At 43.2% G+C, this 22,451-nt stretch overlaps 1 protein-coding gene across 1 annotated transcript in view; it reads left to right on the forward strand.

Annotated features, from left to right (window-relative positions):
* The window catches only part of LOC149245528 (uncharacterized), a 532,706-nt gene that overhangs the window by 424,608 nt on the left and 85,647 nt on the right, over positions 1 to 22,451 (forward strand). The window lies entirely within an intron of this gene.

The raw sequence follows: 22,451 nt of genomic DNA on the forward strand, positions 1-22,451 counted from the left end.
ATCCTCTTCTGCACTGCTCTCGAAGAAGACCTCAATAAAGTGTGCTTTGCCAGTAGCACATCTATGTCTTGGTGCCCACGACTCCTGACAGGTGAAGCACAATCGCTTCTTCTTTAGCTCCCTCTTGGCATCGTCGTCAATCTGTACTTGCCCTGGATTCCCCTTTGGATGTTGAATCCTCACGTCCTTCCCCTTTGACTGAAAAGTCTGTCTTTGGGGGTAAGGTGTTCGGGTCCTGGGTAAGACATCCTATAAGTCCTGGGTCCTGCTGATAGCGTCCTAGAGTGTGGCAGGTCTAGTGGATCGGAATAAACCCCGAAGTGGCTTTGCTAACCCCTCAACGTACATATAGACCCTCCATGCCGTGGATAGGTTTGGCACCATCACAGAGACCCTCAAGAAATCTGCAATGTAGGTCTCTGGGCTCCCTGTCTGTTTGAGCCTTGTCAGCTCAACAAAATGCTGCTTTGGATCCCTCTGATCAAATCGCTCTATCAATCTCCTGGTAAACTCGGCATATGTCGTCACTGTGGAGTGCCTGAGTGTAACCATCCCATGAAACCACCAATCCTGGGCCTCACCATCCAAATGCAATGGTGCCACCTTGATGGCCTTTGTCTTCGACATCTGGTTAAGCTGGAAATAAATGTCCAGCTTCTCCACCCAAGACTTTGCCGAACTGTTTGATGAACCATCAAATGTAGGCAAGTGGAATCTACTCGCTGCATGGTGGGTGTCACCATCATGGTAATGCTGGTACCCTCTGTGATGGTCGCGGGGTCTACTATCTCGCTGGAGTTGAACAAAATCTCTGAAGGAGAGGGCTTCCCTGAACTCCTGCCCATAGGCCTGGTACTCCGCAAAATAATCGCCCATATGTCCGGGCTCTACCTCCTGCTGGGCGACGACCCCCGCGTCTGCTCCTAAGAAAGTGGGCATGGTAGAGCGTGTAGGGCCATGTGAGGCCACCTGCTGCGCAGTATCATGCTGCTCTGGCAAATGGTGGGATGCGCCTGATCCCTCACCAACCTGGAAAACCCGTGGGCTCTCACGCTGTCTGGCCTATACTGCCATGAATCTTTGCCCCATCACCTCAATCTGCCTCGACAGATCTTGCACTGATTTGAGGAGCATATCTGCAAATCTCTTCCCATCCTCATTTGCCATCGGATCCTCCTGCTCTTTGTCCACCACAGGCTCCTTTTGTTTTGCGCCCACCACAGGCTCCTCCTGTTCTGCGTCCACCACTTGAACACGGTCTCCCTCTCTGTAAGTGTTCTCCAACCTATGCGCAGTGTCTCTATATCTTCGACCTCTGTAACAGATGTAGGGTATTTCCCCTGGTGTCATAGATTGCTATCTCCACACGCTGAGCCAGAACTATGCTCTGATACCACTGTAATATCCCTTACTAGGAATATTCCTCAAACACAAGCAAACTCCAACTAGAGATGGACTGGGAGGGCATTTACCAGATATGTCGCCTCTGAAAAGAGGACGAGATCCGGAGGCTACCTGGCCCTTTCCAGATTCTGTTTAAGAGTATAGGAGAAACACACAAGTGATATAATAGATGAGAATGCTCAAAGAGATACCAATAACAATGGTGCAACATATAACAATATAACCATAAGCAGATACTCAAGAAATGCAGAGAGAAATGCTAAGCCATTTTATTACACTGAGTAATAGAATGAGTATAGGAGGTGATCAGAAATATGGCACCTCGACTTGCACAAGGCAATTGAAGAAATACACTCAGAATAGCAAAGGAATGGCCCCTCTCTGAACTGTGTCCAAGTTGCTGGAGAACTGTTGTGCTGCTGCTGCTACTAGAAATCAAATGAGGATTTGGGGCTGCTCCCCTCCTCAGAAAAGGCTGAAACTCTGGAATCAGACTCTACTCAAGAAACCTATAAAAGCCCAAAAAGCTTTTTTGAATTGGCCGACCCCCGAAAATCACCCCCTTGGGGTTTTGCGCAGCCCCTCAATGCTCTGCGCTGCCACTGAATGAGACCATCCATAAATCTGCCTGAAACCCCTGCCAAAACTCTCCAATATGTAAGGGCTAATCCCCTGCTGTATCTCTCAGCACAAATCCTCCTGCAAACCCTCAACCCAGACTCCTGCCAGAAAGAACTGCGTCCCCCTCTCAGTGCTGCGCAGTCCTCCAACCGCTGATGAAACTGCTACTGAAAACCTGATGAAACTACTGCTGAAATGCCAATGGAAATACCTTGCTCGAGCAAGCACTCAAAGTCCCTCGGGGCTAAGGGTGAGATCTCCGAACGGAGACACTCAATGCACTAAACAGTGCTGCAGACTAGCTAAACAGCCAGCGTGCTCTTAGTCGAAATGACTATCACAAATGCTCATAACCGAATGATCAAAATGAGGGGGCTTCTCTCTCTTTTATAGCCTTTGCCTCTCTCAATCCCTAGGCTCACGTCCCCCAACATAATTCCTCTCTTGCCACATGTTTCTTCCCTTCTGCGTAGTCCCTCCAGGTGTCTACGTGGGCTCCATCTCTGCATCCCCTTTTGGCCCCCTTGGCTCCCCTTTAAGTCACAATGTTGTGCTACTAGGAATGACTTTTATTCTAAAAGTGAGTGATGTCCCCCTTCCTCACCTTTTTATTTATGAATAACTATAGAAGGCAAAAATTGAGCAAAATCGAATATTCCAATTAGCCATGGCTAATTAGGAATATTACATTCTTCAGCAGAAGTAGAGTATCGTGGCGTCATAGAAGCTAGAAAGGAAGCCCTGTGGCTTCATCAGATCCTGTCAGTGTTTGGATTTCAGCAGCAGCATCCGACTACACTTTGGTGTGATAATCAAAGTGCCATTCAACTATGCAAAGATCCAGTCCAACACCAGCGCAACAAACACATTGAATTACACATGCACTTCATCAGAAAGCTCATTCATGACCATGTTCTTGAAGTGCAATATTGTTCTACCGATGATCAAGTTGCAAACATCTTTACAAAGGTTCTCACAGAGGTGAAGTTTACTGAACTTCGATTTATGGTTGGAGTTCAGGAAGTTGTCACTAAGGGGGATAGGCTCTGATGCCTCCTTCCTTCTCATGTTGTGTCATATTTGTAAATCCTTCATTCCTATCCCAAGTTGTTCTTAAGGGGGGATATTAGGATATTTCGACACAGCAAATAGTTAAGTATAACTTGGTCTAGTGTATAGTTAGGTAAAGTGTGTTTCTTTACTATGTACATTTGTAACTTACAATCCGACGGTCACAATATGTTTTAGACATGAAGTGATCGGATGGTTCATTCTCTCCTCAGTATTACCAACACTTGATCCGTGGTTTAACACTCGATTGGTCCATGATCTCTATTTAAAGAGCATGGAGGGTCATTTGTAGGGTGATTGTTCATGAGGGAAGCTTATGCAAATTTTCATTCTTTTATTAATAAATTGCTTGAAGTGGCCGCGTTGGCTCAGGCCGTGGACTGTTTCCCTCTTTGAGGGTTTTAACCACGTCAAGAATATTGGTGTATTGATCTGTGATCTATTTGTGAGCGGTTTCCTTTGGTGTTCTATCTGAGGAACTTACCCTGTAAATTCCTACAAGAAGAATTATTGATGAAAGATACAAGCTCATTCCTCCTCCCTTCTCTAAGGCACGATGTGAGTGATTAATGTAATAATTGAAAATAAAACTCTCTCCTCCCTTTATATGATATATGCGAGGGAGGCCAACAATAACATAGTGAACAAGATCCACAATCAACTATCTATAGCATTCTAATCAATCACGAGATAGGTCCACATGTGAAGTGCTCCAACTCTAAGATGATACATGCCAAGCTTCATTGTAAGCACATGCATCAAGCAAGGGTCCCAGGGCGAGCACACCACAAGACAAGGATCAATTCCCCTCCAAAGGTCTTTGATGCTCCATTGCTAGCTTCAATGCCTTGCACTCCTTTGGGTCGAGTATACTCAAGTGAAGCCCTAGCCTCTATGTATGCATCTGAGTGATCCTATGCTACCTAGGGCTCATCACTTCCTGACTAAATTCCCCAATGATCCTTATCCAAATAGGCTCTCCTCCCAAGCAAGCAACCAAGGCCTCCATGTACACTTTATGAAAAATGTCACCATGCCCAATAGGATTCCAACCTCCTAAGGAATTGCACAATATATGCTTCAATTCAAAGTATAACAATCCATGAGTAAGCTATCTCCAATGTGTATCTCCACTAAGGTACAACCAAAGGTAGGCATTACACCACACACTCCACATGATGTGAAACACCCTTGTGCATGGTGTAAAGACTTTCAGAGTAACCCCTTAAGCAAACACTAGCCTCAAGCCTACTCTTAAATCTTATCAGCTTTTTGTTTTTAGCATTGCTCTAGGAGATGCTTTGGCAGTCCCACTTACACTGACATTGATTTACCATCTTAGTTACTTGACCTACTTTTATGGAATTTCGTTGGATATTAATAAAATTTTCTTATCTATTTATAGTCTTGTGCTTATTTATTTTGGAGATTGAAACAAAGCAGAATGAATAGTATGGCAACAATCATATCACTAAAATGAAACTAGTCAATTAATGTTATTTCTAATGCTCAAACACTTCATATTTCTTATTGAATTTGTTGTTTATTTATGATCTAATAAGGTAGATCTACATTAGATAGGACACATACTTTTATGTTGTGTTATGGCATATGTTGTTATTACCTTTCCCATCGACCGTTATGCCATATGTTGTTTTCACCTTTTCTATCGATTGAATCTATTTTACAGATTCTTAGATTTTTTTCCCAGGCTAGAATTTGCATGCATGACAAGGCTAGATTTAGAGGAACATCCTTTGGGGAAGGTGAGGCACCTGGAAAACTTATTTTGACAAAGATTTCACTGTTTTGATTATTGTCATCTGCAAGAATGTGGTTGTTTTGGCATTGTCCTTGTTGTTGACTTGTGCCTTATATGCACTCTCATGATTCAAGGAAGATTCAATGTTTAGGGGCCAAATAGTGTTATGTGCAGTTCAATATGGTGCCCTTTTGAGCTTTGGATTTCTTTAAAATAGCAACAAGAAATTCCAATTTAATTTGTCCTTGAATTAAATCGAAATTCTATTCTCATAGCAACTTGTAATTGTTAACTAAGTTAATTTGACTTAGTTGGCTTAGGATATTCGAGTGGGAAGTCTATCTAGAGTCATGTAGAGTGATCCCTAAATTATAAGGGGCCAGGTTGAGTTCTTTTGAGTTGTAATTAATTAACTCAATCTAACTGAGTTATAGTCACTTCCACACTAGTTAACTCAAGATTCACTCATAAATAACTCATGCATGTCATTTCAGAGGAAGACCTAATTGAGATTAGAGTTCAGGGACAATGTATTATCAGTGGTATAATTTTCCGAGTTGTACAAATGGTGCATGCAGTGAGTTGATGGCCTATGGATGGATTGCACAGTCATGCGTGGAGAATTTCCAAATTAAATATGGGCTAATTCTCTTCGGAATTGCGCAAGGAAGTAGGGGCTTGGCAGGCAACAAAATTGGCTAAGTGTTGGCTTGAGCTGACTTGTGAGGCAAAGAGATAGATTGTACTAGTGCAAGAATTGTTCGGGTTGAACAAACATTGTATTTTCTTTCCATATCTTCTGGTTAATGCAATATAGATAGTCGGATTTTTGAGCAGTTGCTTTCCCCAGAGAAATATTGTGTTATGTGTGATTGATATGCTTCCTTTTCTTCTTATTGTTTTCAGCGATCAATTTTGGTTTCCGCCGAAGAGTAGAGTAGATTCTTGTCTTGTGTTTTATCATATCACATAAGCTGTTGAATCTACAAGTAAAAAAAATCTACATGGTATCGGAGTTGAAGTCAGTATAGAAGAGGAGAATTCGAGTTTGTTGTGCAGGTGAAATCGAATTTGCAGCTCATACTTCAGAGTCAGCAGTATGGCTTTCTATGGTTTGAGACTTGAGTATGCCGTAGAGGGCAACTCGAATTACATAGCTTGCAAAGACATGATGGAGGCAGTGCTGGAAGACAATGGGCTTAAGGAATTTATAGATCATGATATTCCGAAGCCTCCAGCATCTGATGCTAAAGATCTAGTTGAATGGAGAGTGTGTGGCAAAGTGAGAAGGATTATTCTAGAAGGAGTTCGAGATCACATTGTCTCGAATCTCCACTGTAAGGAAACTCCATTTGCAATGTGGAAGTCATTGATGAACCTGTTTCAAAATAGAAGTGACCATAGGAAGTTGGCACTGAAGGACAAACTCAGAAATATCAAGATGGAGAAGGGCGACTCAATTTTGAAGCACTTGACCAAGTTCACTCAATGTCGGGATGAGCTTGGAAGTGTTCGGATTACTATTGTTGAAGATGATCTGGTGAGCCTAGCACTTCTGGGACTTCCCAAGAGTTGGCACAGTTATTAGGACTCCTTTAATGGGAGGGAGAAACTACCAGAGTGGGAGTAGTTGTGGTTCGCCTTGGTACAAGAAGAGATTCGGTGGAACACTAGAGACAGATCCTCATCAAAGCATGATGATGAGGAGAATTGTGCCTTAGCGGGTAAGACAAATAAAGGGAAGGGGAAGTCATCCCATTCCAAATCAGATTCTTGTCAGGGCGGCAAGAAGAAGGACATGTCAAAAGTCAAGTTTTTTCACTGTCACGAGCTGGGACATTTTTCCACAAAGTGTCCGCTCAAGAAGGCCGGTAAGAAGCCCTCAGGAGGAGCAATAAGTGAGGTTGTTGCTTCACAATTCGAATTGGACTTTACCCTCATTGCTTGTATGGTGTCATCGATGATGGGTAGTGTGTGGTACTTGGACAGTGGAGCTTCTTTCCACATGACCGGTAACAAAGAGCTCTTTAGTAACATGGAGGAAAAGGATATCCAGATGCATATCAAGATGGATGATGATGGGAGGTATAGCGCTTCCAGGATCGGTATAATTACCTTTCAGAGGGAGTCGGGTTCTCCCCTCACTTTGCGAGATGTTATGTTTGTTCCTGTTTTGAAGAACTTGGTATCTGCTGCCATGTTGGAGGATAGAGGCTATGATGTGATATTTAGTAAGGGAAAGGCATTCCTTCGTCACATAACCACATGACAGGTGAAGAGGATAAGGTTTAGAAAATTGTGTTGCCTTGAGCACGAACGCAGAGGTGGTGCAGAGCTGAGACATCGGTGAGTTGTGGCATAGAAGATTAGGTCACTCTCACCATGGCGCTTCGAATATCATGCAACGAATTTCTATAGGTCTTCCCAAGGGTACACTAGAGCAGGTAGACATATGCAAAGGGTGAACATTGGGAAAGTACACCAAAGCTTCCTTTCATGACAAAGACAGTCGAGGACAGGCGATCCTCGATTGAATTCACTCAGATGTGTGTGGACCATTCTTGATTGCATCCACGGCCAAGCATAGGTATTATGTTATATTTGTGATGAATTTTCTCGTAAGTGTTGGATCTTCCTCATGTAGAAGAAAGATCAAACTTTTGCAAAGTTTTGTGAATTTAAAGCACTGGTCGAGAAATATACTAGCAGGAAAGTTAAAGCTCTCAGGAGTTGATAACGGTGGAGAGTGTGTGTCGAATGAATTCAAAAACTTTTGTGCATCAGAAGGCATTCGACGGGAGTTGATAGCACCTCATAACCAACAACAAAATGGGGTGGCTGAAAGGAAGAACATAAGTATTGTGGGAGTGACATCGATGATGTTGCATGATTAGGGCCTACCACTACACTTGTGGGATGAAGCATGCAACACAGTTGTTGATTTGCAGAACAAACGCTGTCATCGAATTCTCGGGATGAGTACATTGAAGAGGCTTTTTCAAAGAAGAAACTAGATGTGGGACACTACAGGATTTTTGGTTCATCAGTCTATTGCCATGCAACCAAAGATGCATGAAAAAAGCTTGAGCCAACAGCTGAGTTGGGCATATTTGTGGGGTTCACTGATACACCTCACAACTGTTGATTTGGGGTAGCATTGAATGTGCTCTAGCCATGAAAATTGGTGGAGAGGCTAAAGCACATGAGGTCTCCAAGACCCAGAAATGGATTGGGAAGAATCTACCCAGTTTGGGAGATATTAAAATAATTAATATTTTTAATGGAGTCCCTAAGTCTAAACTTAGGAAAAATAAAATATTAATGGGTATTAATATAAATTTGAGTTAGAATGGTCCAAAAGTCATGGATCAAGCCAAATCTAATCTTATCCATTGATTAGAGATTTAATCTTGACCGTTGATGGACCAACGGGAAAGGTATAAGAGGAGGCTTGAGGGTCAGTTGGAGAACACTCCAAGGCAGATCAAGAACTCGATTTTCTGGGGCAGGGTTTGTTGAGGAAATTGAGTGAAGTGATTGGAGTTGCAGCTGAGGGGCAGTGAATACATAGTAGAGAGGCAGAGTTAGTACCAGGAGGATCAGCACAGAAGCCGGGATAGGTTGATGCAGAGCCATCTAGAGGCCACGCAGAAGGAGCCAGAGGCCACGCAGAGGCAGCCAAGAGCTGCATAGAGCCAAGGAGGGCCGACTGTGAGACACAGAGGCTCTAGAGGCTAATGCAGAGCCTCGAGAGGTTGACGCTGGGCCAGATAGGCTGACGTTGGGCCTGTGAGGCTGATGCAGGCCCTAGAGACAGCGCTGGGAGATTTTTGTGGGACAGAGTGGAGCTGGAGAGCTGGATAGGGTGACGCAGAGTGACAGAAGTTGTATTGTTGCTGTGGGATTGTTCATCCGGTGATTTAGTCGGAATATCTGTCTCCGACTGAGAGGTACTACTACCGAGGGCATTCTCTGTTGGGTGAGCCATTTCTGGCACCCTGGTTGTATTTTGAAACTGCATAATAGTAAAACCCTTTGAATTGCTGCACCAATTTTCCCGCATTAGGTTTTTCCTGGGAACTTAGTCCAAAAACAATGGTGTCACCTGTGTGCTTGTTTCTTTTAGTTGATGATATGTATGTGTTGATACTATACTTGTATTTCTTTTCATTATTTACATGCTAAATAACCTTTTAAGTGACTGAACAAGTAGGAAGAAATAAATCAGATAGTACAGGGAGAATTTCTAACAGTTAGATTTGGAAATTGCAACAACAACTATCGGGTGTTCCTGTCAACCAACAGGATGACAGTGGTTTGCAGAGATGTTCCCTTGAGAGGGAGATTCAACTACATGTGGTTAAGGAGCTTTTAGCTCCTAAGGAGGAAACTCAGGATGATGTGGAGCATTCACATGCAGAGGAGCAGGAAGTGGAGACACCCACTCTTGCAGAGTCTTCCAGAGATGGGAGAAAGCGCACCAGAGAGGCTGACAGGTTATTGCATGATACTAGAGAGAATGTGGGAGCACCCACATCATAGCGTAGGCTGAGGAGGTCATCGAAGAGATACACTAGCTACATGGCTCTGATGAGCGGATGTCTAGAGATTGAGCCATCCTGTTTTGAAGAAGTAGTGCAACAACCAGTTTGGGTTGATGCCATGGTTGAAAAGTATGACTCCATCGTCAGGAACAGTGTTTGGGATGTGGTCCCAGGACCGACAAACAAATCAGTGGTGAGTTCCAGATGGCTTTACAAGGTAAAGCAAGCAGCGGATGGTAGTGTGGAGAAACACAAGGCCAGGTTTGTGGCCAAAGGGTTTTCTTAGGTGGAGGGGATTGATTACGATGAGACTTTTTCTCCTGTTGCAAGGTACTCATCAATCAGATCCATTCTAGCACTATCAGCATAGATGGGATGGAAGATACATCAGATGGATGTAAAGACAACATTCCTCAATGACATGATTGAGGAAGAGGTGTATATTGAGCAACCTGAAGGATTTGAGACCTTCAATAGAGAGTCGCATGTGTGCAGACTCAAGCGAGCGTTGTATGGGCTGAAAGAAGCACCCGATGCTTGGTACACCAGGATCGATAGCTATTTCACCGGGTTGGGCTTCACCAAAAGTGAAGCACATGTGAACATTTACCATATTGTGGTTGAAGGTAAATTGTTGATTATTGTTTTATATGTCGACAATTTGATTCTCATAGGTGATGATAAGCCGATCAAGTATTGCAAAGAGGATATTGCAAGAGAGTTCAAAATGAAGGACTTGGGGCTCATGCACTACTATCTAGGTATGGAAGTATGGTAAGGTGATGAGGAAATTTTTGTCTCTCAGGGCAAGTATGCCAATGAGATACTCAAAAGGTTTTACATGGAGAGTAGTAATCCCATGGAGACTCCTCTAGCATGTAACTGAAGGAAGGAGGAAGCTACTTCCAATGAAGTAGTGGGGGCTACTATTTATAAGCAGCGTGTGGGTTCACTCATGTATTTGGTGAACACATGACCGGACATGTGTTATACAGTTAACCAGCTTAGTCAAGCTATGGTTAAGCCGACCAAGCTGTATTGGAAGGCAACCAAATATGTGTTGAGATACCTCAGAGACACTACTTAGTATGGTCTTTGGTATAGACAGATAGAGGGAGTGAAGCTTCAAGGGTTTACTAATGCAGATTGGGCAGGGAGTCCATCGGATAGGAAGAGCACATCAGGTGGGATATTCAGTATTGGGTGAGCAACTATTTTTTGGTACAGTAGGAAACAGAGATTAGTTGCACTCAATTTAGCAGAAGCAGAGTACATTGCTGCTAGTCAAGCAACTTGTGAGGCTATCTGGATGAGGAAGATTCTTGTTGGTTTGTTTGGTCAACAGATGGATCCAACTGTGATTTACTGTGACAATTAGAGTTGTATCAAACTCTCTGAAAATCCATTTTTCCATGATCGGTCCAAGCATTTTGATATCCAATATCGTCATCTTCGAGATTATATGCATAGGAGAATTATGTTGTTGGAGTACATTCACACAGAGGAGTAGGATGTAAATATTTTGACAAACGCCTTGTCAAGATGCAAATTCGAGTTTCACAGAGGCAAGATTGGGGTAGCAGATAATCCCTTTCTTGTTGAGAGGGAGTGTTAAAAATAGCAACAAGAGATTCCAATTTAATTTGTCCTTGAATTAAATTGTGAATTAAATGAAATTCTATTCTCATAGCAACTTGTAATATTTAGCTAAGTTAATTTGACTTAGTTTGCTTAGGAAATTCGAGTTGGAAGTCTATCTAGAGTCATGTAGAGTGATGCCTCAATTTTACAGGACAAGGTTGAGTTCTTTTGAGTTGTAATTAATTAACTCAGTGTAACTGAGTTATAGTCAGTTAAACTAGTTCTAACTTTTGGAGAAACTAGTAGGAGGTCTAGTAGTAGGGACGTGCACCAGTGCATCTTCACTTCCACACCAGTTAACTGAAGATTCACTCATAAATAACTCATGCATGTTAGTTTAGAGGAAGACCTAGTTGAGATTAGAGTTCAGGGACAATGTATTATCAGTTGTATAATTTTTTGAGTTGTATGCAATCAGTTGAGGGCCTATGGATGGATTGCACAGTCATGGATAGAGAATTTACCAATTAAAGATGGGCTAATTCTCTTAGAATTGCGCAAGGAAGCAGGCGCTTCGCAGTCAATGGAATTGGCTAAGTGTTGGCTTGAGTTGGCTTGTGAGGCAGAGAGATAGATTGTACTAGTGCAGGAATTGTTTGGGTTGAACAAGCATTGTATTTTCTTCTCAGATCTTCTGATTAATGCAATATAGATAATCAGGGTTTTGAGTAGTTGCTTTCCCCAGAGAAATATTGTGTTATGCGCGATTGATATTCTTCCTTTTCGGCTTATTGTTTTCATCAATCAATTTTGGTTTCCGCTGAAGAGTAGAGTAGATTCTTGTCTTGTGTTTTAGCATATCACATAAGTTGTTGAATCTACAAGTAAAAAAATCTACAGGATCCCCTCCAAATGGCCTTTATTGAACACGTATAAGCATTGTACAAGGTTTTGCCCCTGCATTTGAGACCATTATTTTGGTAGCTTGGTTTTTGAGCATTGTATTTTATTTTATTTTATTTGTGCTTTAGGCGCTGGTTTGTATATAATATCTTTTTGCTCCATTTTTCAACACCAGTGGGAGTCAATAGAGCATAGGCTACAATGTAATAAGGCTTCCACTTGTTAATATAATGTTACATTTACTACATATTCGTGTTTATCTTTTGGTTCTGTTCATGTGCAATTTTGGCCGAATTTTTTTATGCAAACTTTATGTTCATAAAGTTATTGGTCTGTTAATAATACAATTAGTTGTGCATTTTGTGATAGTCATCCTAGTGCAAATCTCTCTTATTCCATTGTTTTTCAAGTATTATTGCAGGTTTATATACTTTTTCTTTCACTTTTTATGTGTCGCAGGCACGATCACAATGCACCATTGTCCTTATTAGTATTACTAATAGATTGTTGAAGTCATATTTTGTTGGAGGCTCAAATCCTGCAAGCCAAGAATCTGCAGGGGGGATTATTGTTGAATTTTCTAAGTCTATCCGCTAGAAAATTAATCTGTATTCTGCTGGTTTATTTCTTCTACTTGTAAATTCTGAACAAGTTATTTAAAATATTTAAATACCGAAATAAACACAATACAGTCACAACATCTATAGATCATCAACTGAAAGAAAACAAACATACAAGTGACACTGTTATTTTTGGACAAATGTTCTTGGAAAAACCCAATGCGGGAAAACGATGCAGCTATTCAGAGGGTTATATTATTATGCAGTCTTTCTGAATACAACTTGGTGCCTAACTGGCTCACCCGACAGGGAAAAATACACGAAAACAATACCTCTATATTCAGAAATAGGTATTCAGAAAACCTGTCCCAGGAAACTTTCCCCGGCACATCTGAAGCTCAGCGTTGACCTTTCTGGTCTCTGCGTCAACCTCTTGCTTACCTGCGTCAGCCCCAGGACCCTCTGTGTTAGCCCTCTCAGGCACTGTGCAGCTTCTGGGATCATCTGCGCCACTCCAGCAGCCTCTGCATGGATGACGCAACCCCTCTGGCTTCTCCGCTGACTCTGCTGGGCTCTGCGTAGCTTGGACTGGCTGTTGCTCTTGCTCTCTCTACTTCTTTGCTGGTCTCTCAGTACTGTATCTACCTCTCTGCCTCGTACTCACTACCCCTCGTTGTTGATCACTGATTCAACTTTGCTTAGCAACCCTGCTCTAGCAAAATGAATCACTGATCACTCTGGTGTGTTCTCCAACTGACCCTCAAGCCTCCTCTTATACTTTTCCTATTGGTCCTTCAACGACCGAGATTAAATCTCTAATCAACAGATAAGATTAGATTTGGCTTGATCCATGACTTTTGGAACCTTCTAACCCAGTTTTATATTAATACCCATTAATATTTTATTTTTCCAAAGTTTAGACTCAGGAACTCCATTAAATATATTAATTATTTTAATATCTCCCAAACCGGGTACAATCTGTCCAAACCATTTCTAGGTCTTGGAGATCTCATGTGCTTTAGCCTCTCCACCAATTTTCATGGCTAGAGCACATTCGATGCTACCCCAAATCAACACTCCCTCTTAGCGAGGATTGTGCTCTAGTAATACTCCACACTGAGCATCACACTGATTATGTAGCACCGATACCTGCGCTGATGCTAGGCCTCCCCGCCCAACATCCTCTGCACTGCTGCATCTTGTACTACTGCCCATGGCCTGACCACTACCACTGTTGCATCCGTACGGCAACTCCCTCTACATTCGTGCTGTTGCTGGTCCATCCTCCCAACACTGCATCGACACTGCATCCCCCTCTTATCATGCTACATCATGCTACTGCATACTACTACTGCACTGCAACTCAGTTACTGAGAAGTAAGTAACTGATCTATCCAGCTTTTGACATCCCTGTCAGGCTAGAAATACTCCCGATGTTGAAGCTCTCTCTGCTACTAATAAGTGATCCCTCTACTGGCCTTTGCGCTGCTGCAACAACTCCCTGCATCTCGCACCGTTGCAAACCTCTTTGTGCCATTTTCCACTATTGAAACTCTCTCGTGCCTCTCGCACTGTTGCAGCTTGCTAGCTTCGCATTGCCCAGGGACTCCTGCACTGTAGCACTCTCTATCGCTTCATCCGCATCCGTCTCTACCTACATCCGCCAGTCCTATGACTCCTCTTCGGGGCTCCCGTAGCAAGGTATAATCCAAGAGGTTGGGTACCTCGAGGATCCTGCCCCTCATCACCTGTGGTCGTCCTGACTACAGCTCGATGTCTTCCCACTTCTTCTCAAGTGGCAAATGAGCACTCATGGAACAATCGTCATCCTCCTCGACTCCTTTCTCCACCCTCTCTGGTGCTGCCTTCGAGTGAGAAGCCTCGCCCTTACTCTTCTTCCTCGGACTCTGGTTCGCATAGCGACCGAGTTCCCTACAATGGAATAACTTGACCTTGGAGAGGTCCTTCTTCTTCCTCTTCTCCTGCTTTCCCGCAGATGTTAGAGCCGCGCATCCTCTTCCTCTTCCTTCTTGATCTTGACCCCTTTGCTGCTACTTTCTGCCTTGGTCATTGGTCTGATCTCTTTTTGACGAAGAGCCACCCATAGTTCTTCCCAATCTGGAAGACTTGTCTTGCCCAGTATGCTTTGGACAAATGTCTCCCAATCCTCGGAGACTGCGTTGAGTGCGGTCCTTACCATCAACTCTTGATCTGGCGTGGCCCCTATGGAATTTAGTTGGTCACAGATCTCCTTCAACTGACCGAGGAAGACATCTATCTACTCTCCTGTCTGCATCTGGTATGACCTTAGCTGATTCTCCAGGAGCATCTTCCTCTCCACGGAAGTATGCTGGTACAATGTCTCCAAAGTGTCCCACATCTCCTTTGCTATTTCCTTCTCGGCAATATGTGGGACCACATGATCCTTGACCCCAGCAAGGATGATACACTTTGCCTTAGCCATTGCCTCCTCGTACCTTTCATTAGCTACCGGGTCAACTGGGATAGCCATCACTGTCAAGGCGAAGCCCTTGATACAATGTCTGTCTAGAATAGACAAGATCCTAATCTTTCAGATCACAAAGTTGGACGCTCCGTCCAGCCTATCCTGATCTCTTAGCCCATTCGCGGCCATCTCATTGCTCTTCTGTCGACTCCTCCGAGTCTCTCTAGTTCTCGCCTGGAAGTTCTCGTTTTGACTCTTGTCGAATCTCTCTACTTCCTGTTAGGAGGTTCTCTTCTGGACTACCTTTGAGTCCCAATTTCCTTCCTGGAAATCCTTTTGCCAACCCTTAAGTTGCCCCTCTCTAATCGCCTATGCAACTGCAACACTGATCTGGATTCCTTGGCTAGAAATCCGCTTCGGCAGCAACTTCCTCTACCTTGGTCTTTCCCTGTTAGGTATTGTTCTAACTACATTACCCCACCAGTTTCGTTCCTGCAAACTGCCCTCAACTTCCTTCACTCCAAAACTGAAAGATTGAGCCTCTAGGCTCTGCGCAATCCCGACACTGGCAAAACAGCTCCCATAGCCAACTGCGTCAACCCTCCTGGTCTCTCCGTGGCTCTGCGTGAGCCTCTCTCTACCCTCCTCAGCCTCTGTGTTGGTCTCTCTCTGGCCCGGACTGATGACGCAGTCCCTCTGCGTCAACCCTTCCTCTGTCGCTTCTGCAAGGATCAACTTTTGTCACTCGGGACAGTTGATTATGTTACAGATGCTCTGTTTAGTTGATGCCTTCATCTTTCTTGTGATCTGCAACCATGCTCTGATACCATGTTGAATTTTCTAAGTCTATCCGTTAGAAAATTAATCTGAATTTTGTTGGTTTATTTCTTCTACTTGTAAATTTTGAACTAGTTATTTAAAACATTTAAATACCGAAATAAACACAATACATTCACAACATCTACAGATAACCAATTGAAAGAAAACATGCACACAAGTGACACTGTTATTTTTGGACAAATGTCCCCGGAAAAACCTAATGCGTGAAAACCGATGCAACTATTCAGAGGGTTATATTATTATGCAGTCTTTTTGAGTACAACTATGTTGAAGTTTCTACGTCTACTTTAGTTAGAAACCCTCCGTGCACTTTATCTGACTTATTCCTACCTACTTGTTCCATTACTTAACAAGTTATTTACAATGTAAATATTGAAAATAAACACTAGTGCATGCTCAACATATTACAGATCAACAACTGAAGGAAACAGAAACGATCACACCAAATGACATCGTTATTTTTGGACCAATGTCCCCGGAAAAACCCAATGTGGGAAAACCGATGTAGCTATTTGAGGGTTTTCTTATTAAGCAATATCAGAGTACAATCTGGGTGCCAAAACTGGCTTACCCAACAGAGAATTTCTTTGGCAGTAATACCTCTCAGTTTGAGACAAATCTCGTGGCTGAAACCCCGGATAATCCTTCTTGCAGCTCCTCAACACCAATTTGCCCCAGAAACCCCAACGTCAACCTCTCTCTGGACTGCGTCAGCCCCTCTCTGCCCAGCGTTGGCCCCGTGTCACCCCGGATGGGTCTGCGTCAGCCTTAGGAGGCCTTGTGTCAGCCCTCTGGCCCCTCTAAGGCTCTGCGCAACTCCGGACTGCCTCTGCGTGGTCCTCCGTGAGCCCTAGTTGGCTCTACATCACTCTCCCCGGCTACTGCGCTGCGCTCTCGACACTATCTTTGTCTCTCTGTTCTTAATGCCCCTCAGCTACAACTCCCGATCACTAATTCTATCTCTCTTAGCAAACCCCGCTCTAGAGAATAGAACGACTGATCACTCTGGTGTATTCTCTAAGTGACACTCAAGTCTCCTCTTATACGTTTCCTGTTGACATATCAACTGCAGAGATTAAGTCCCTAATCAACAGCTAAGATTAGAACTGGCTTGATCCATGTCTTTTGGACCATTCTAACACAATTTCATATTAATTCCCATTAATATTTTATTTTCCCTAAGTTTAGACTTAGGGACTCCATTAAAAATATTAATTATTTTAATATCTCCTGAACTGTTTAGAATCTGCCCAAACTCTTTCTGGGTATTGGATATCTCATGTGCCTCAACCTCTCCATCAAATTTTGTGGCTAGAGCACATCCAATGCTACCCTAAATCAACACTCCCTCTTAGTGAGCATTGTGCTCTAGCAATACTCTTCACTGAGTATTACTTTGATCATCCAACATCGGTACATGTGTTGATGCTAGGCCTTCTTGCCCAATATCCTTTGCATTGCTACATCCTATACTACTGCCCATGGTTCTGCCACTGCTACTGCTGCATCTGTACGACAACTCTTTCTGCATCCATGCTGCTGCTAGTCCTTTCTCCTAGCACTACATCCGCACTGCACCTCCTCTCATCATGTTGCATCGTGCTACCCACTGCTTACTACAACTCAGTTATTGAGAAGTAAGTAACTGATCTCCCAATCTAACCTCCCTGTTGGGCTAGAGACAGCCACTGATGCTGAAGCTCCCTTTGCCATTGACAAGTGCTCCCTCTCTAACCTCTGCGTTGCTGCAACAACTTCCTGCGTCTCGCACCGTCGCACACTTCTCTATGCCATCCTGCACTGGTGCAACACTCTTGTGCCTCTCATACTGTTGTAGCCTGCTAGCCTCACGTTGTCTTGGGACTCCTGCACTGTAGCTCTCTCTGTCACTCCATCTGCATCCGTCTCTACTGACATCAGCCAGTCCTTCTACTCCTCTTCGGGGCTCTCGTAGCAAGGTCTAATCCAAAAGGCTGGGTACCTCGAGGATCCTGCCCCTCATCGCCTGTAGTCTGTTTGATTACAGCTCGATGTCTACCCACTTCCGCTCAAGTGGTGGATGTGCACTCATGGCACAATCATCGTCTGTCAAAACTTCCTTCTCTACCTGTGCTAGCGCTGCCTTAGTCTTGGAAGACTCTCCCTTACTCTTCTTCCTTGGACACTGGGTCCCTTAATGACCCAACTCCCCACAATGGAAGCACTTGATCTTGGAGAGATCCTTCTTCTTCCGCTTTTCTTGCTTTCCCTCAGATGCTAGGGCAACATCTTCCTCCTCCTGCTTGACTTTGATCCTCTTGCTACTGCTACCCATGTTCGACTGCCGTCTGATCTCTTCCTGGAGAAGAGCCGCCCACATCTCATCCCAAGGTGGGAGTGTCCCTCTGCCCAGTATACTCTGGACAAATACCTCCCAATCTTCTGAGACAACATTCAGGGATGTCCTCACCATTAACTCCTGATCCGGCGTGGCTTTTATAGCAGTTAACTGATCTCGGATCTCATTCAATCCTCCGAGAAAGGTGTCAATCGGCTCTCATTTCTTCATCTGATACGACCTCAACTGATTCTTAAGTAACATTCTTCTATGCACAGAAGTATGCTGGTACAATTTCTTGAGGGCCTCCCACATCTTATATGTCGTTTCCTTCTCGGCAATGTGTGGTACTACATGGTCCTTGACCTTGTCAAGGATGATGCTCTGGGCCCTCGCCATTGCCTCCCCGTACTTGTTGTTATCATTGGGGTCGACTGGGATAATTATAACCTTCAAGGCGAAATTCTTGACACGATTTCTGTCAAGTACGGATAAGATTCTGGACTTCCAGCCTGTGAAGTTCGACAGTCCGTCCAGTCTATCCTGGTCTCTTACTCCATGTAGTGCCATGATGTTCTTTTACTTCCCTTCTGAAAGTTCTTTGTTTGACTCCTCCGAGTCTCTACTTCCCGTCTGGAAGTTCTCTTCTGGACTCCCTCTGAGTCCTGATTTCCCTCTTGGAAATCCTTATGCCGCTGTCGAGATGCCCCCTACTCTGATCATCTTGTGCAACCGTACTATTGAACCGGGTTCCTCGGCTAGAAACCCTCAATAGCAACTCCCTCCTCTTGTCCTTGCTATGTCAGGTACTGTTATGACTACAATACCTCACCAACTCCAGTTTGCAATATTTCCATAGCCTTCTAAACCCCAGCAACCTGAAGATGAGAGCTCCTAGGCTCTGTGCAATCCTGGCACCAGCAACTCGGCCTCCTCAGCCAACTGCGTCAGCCCTCTCAGCTTCTTCGTGGCTCTGTGTGAGGCTCCCTTTGCCTTCCTTAGCCTCTGTGATGCCTCTTCCCGACTCACCCTTGATGATGCAGGCACTGTGTCACTCTTCCCTTGTTGCTGCTCTGTTAGAAATAGCTTCTGCCACCTCAGGACAACTGTTTTCTGCTGCTATTGCTCTGCTCGACTAATGTCCTTAGTCCTCTTGTGATCTGTAATCACGCTTTGATACCATGTTGAAGTTTCTAAGTCTACTTAGTTAGAAACCCTCCATGCACTTTATCTGATTTATTCCTACCTACTTGTTCCCACACTAGTGCATGCTCAACATATTACAGATCAACAACTGAAGGAAACAGAAATGATCACACCAAATGACACCGTTATTTTTGGACCAATGTCCCCGGAAAAACTCAATGTGGGAAAATCGGTGCAGCTATCTGAGGGTTTTCTTATTAAGCAATATCAAAGTACAATTTGGGTGCTGGAACTGACCTACCCAACAGAGAATTTCCGTGGCAGTAATACCTCTTAACTTGAGACAAATCTCCTGGTTGAAACCTCGGATAATCCTTCCGTTAGCTCCTCAGCACCAATCTGCCCCAATAACCCCAACGTCAGCCTCTCTCTGGACTGCGTTAGCCCCTCTCTGCCTAGTTTTGGCCTTGCGTCAGCTTTAGGAGGCCTTGCAAGTTAGCCTTGTGGCCCCTCTGAGGCTCTCTGCAGCTCCCGGTTGCCTCTGCGTGGCCCTGCGTGAGCCCTGACTGGCTCTACGTCACTCTCCCCAGCTACTACGTTGCTCTCCCGGCACTATCTTTGCTTCTATGTCTCTCTATACTCAATGCCCCTCAGCTGCAACTCCCTGTCACTAATTCTATCTCTCTTAGCAAACCTCGCTCTAGAGAATAGAATGACTGATCACTCTGGTGTATTCTCCAAGTGACCCTCTAGCCTCCTCTTATACTTTTGCTGTTGACATATCAATGGCCGAGATTAAGTCCCTAATCAACGACTAAAATTAGATCTGGCTTGATCCATGTCTTTTGGACCATTCGAAGACAGTTTCATATTAATTCCAATTAATATTTTATTTTCCCTAAGTTTAGACTTAGGGACTCCATTAAAAATATTAATTATTTTAATATCTCCTGAACTGTTTGGAATCTACCCAAACCCTTTCTGGCTATTGGAGATATCATGTGCCCCAACCTCTCCACCAAATTTCATGGCTAGAGCACATCCAATACTACCCCAAATCAACAAACTGGGTGCCTAACTGGCTCACCCAACAAAGAAAAATACACGGTAGCAATACCTCTATATTCGGAAACAAGTATTAAGAAAACCTGTCCCACGAATCCCTCCCCGGCACAACTGAAGCTTAGCGCTGGCCCTTCTGGCCTTTGTGTCAGCCCAACAAGTATTAAGAAAACTTGTCCCACGAATCCCTCCCTGACACAGCTGAAGCTTACCGCTGGCCCTTCTGTCCTCTGCGTCAGCCCCAAGACCCTTTGCGTCAGCGCTCTGAGGCACTGCGCAGCCTTTGGGACCCTCTACATCACTCCATCAACCTCTGCATGGATGACATAGTCCCTCTGCCTTATGCGCTGAGTCTGCTGGGTTCTATGTAGCTTGGACTGGCTGCTGCTCTCGCTCTATCTGCTTCTGTGTTGGTATCTGAGTACTATCTCTGCCTCTCTGCCTCGTACTCACTGCCCCTCGTTGCTGATCATTGATTCAACTTTGTTTAGCAACCCCATTCTAGGAAAATGAATGACTGATCACTCTGGTGTGTTCCCTAACTGACCCTCAAGCCTCCTCTTATACTTTTCCTATTGGTCCTTCAATGGCCGAGATTAAATTACTAATCAACGGCTAAGATTAGATTTGGCTTGATCCATGACTTTTGGGACCTTTTAACCCAATTTTATATTAATACCCATTAATATTTTATTTTTCCTAAGTTTAGACTTAGAAACTTCATTAAAAATATTATTTGTTTTAATATCTCCCAAACCGGGTACAATTTGTCCAAATCATTTCTGGGTCTTGGAGATCTCATGGGCTTTAACTTCTCCACCAATTTTCATGGCTAGAGCACATCCGATGCTACTCCAAATCAACAATTATATGTTCTCAACCTGCAGACTCAAATCCCTTTCGTTAAACAAAACATCCCTTTGGTGAGACTACTGTTTTTGATATGAGCACCTCTGCTACAAAATCAAATCCCAATTAAGTTTGTCAGCAGTATTATTGCTCAAGATGCTTTAAGTTTTAACGTCAAGTCAGAATCATCTTTATTCAATTTCCATCAGCTGACAACTTTCTTTAATTTTGAGGTTTTATGTTTATTTTAATTTATGAAGGTCCATCATTATATAATTGTATATGATATTTATTATGTACTCCGTTATGAATCTTATCTGTATCAAGAAGAGATGTCTTTAAACTATTTAGTGAAACTATTAGAAAGAGTATCCTTCTGTTCCTTAAGCTATAAAAACCTGGAAATATGCAAGAATTTCTTTGATTATTACTTCGTTTGAAGTTTCTTTTCAAGTGCATATATTTTATGATTTCTTTTCCCCTGAAGATATCATTTTCTGTGTAATTTAGTCTTTCCCCTTATCAGATTGATTAGAAATAACTATCATTGGTGGCTTGATTTTGTTTCCTGCTGTTTTGAATCCATCTTGACTATAGGGAATAAAACTATGAGAGAACTTATTAATCTATTAATAACACAATTAGTTTGTGGATTTTGTAACAGTCAGCTTAGTGCAGAACTCTATTGCTCTGCTATTCTTCAAGTGTTATTGCAGTTTTAATTACTCCATCTTTAACATTTTATATGTCCCTGGCATGATCATAGTGTACCGATGTTCTTATTAGTTTGTATTTATAGATTAATGTAGTATTTTGCAGGAGGCCCAAATCGTGCAAGCCAACAGCCTGCAGGGGGAAGTATATATCCTCAACCTGCAGAGTCAAATCCTTTTGGTCAAACAAAGCCTGCCATTGGTGGGAGTACTGTTTTTGGTACCAGCACCTCTTCTGCAAATTCAATGAGTTTGTCAGTAGTATTATTGCTCTAGACTTTTTAAGTTTTAACATCAGATCAGGATCATCATTATTCTTGTTAGCTGACTCCTTTCATTAATTTTGAGGTTTTATCTTTTGTTTTAATTTATTAAGGTCCATCATTGTAGAAGTGTATAAAATATTCGTTACTTACTCCCTTATGGATCTTATCTGTATCGAGAAGAAAAGTCATTAAACTATCTTGTGAAACTGTTGAGTACCATTCTGTTCCTTCAGTTTTTAAAACCTGGAAATTTGCAAGATATTCTTTGATTATTACTTTGTTAGAAGTTTCTTATCCAGTGTATATATTTTATGATTTCTTTGTCCCTGAAGATATCATTTTCTATGTAATCCAGTCTTTCCCCAT

The sequence above is a fragment of the Pinus tabuliformis genome, chromosome 7 (assembly GCF_031772625.1).
Source record: "Pinus tabuliformis cultivar Carrire ecotype Pingquan chromosome 7, CPIR1, whole genome shotgun sequence".
Classification (NCBI taxonomy): domain Eukaryota; kingdom Viridiplantae; phylum Streptophyta; class Pinopsida; order Pinales; family Pinaceae; genus Pinus; species Pinus tabuliformis.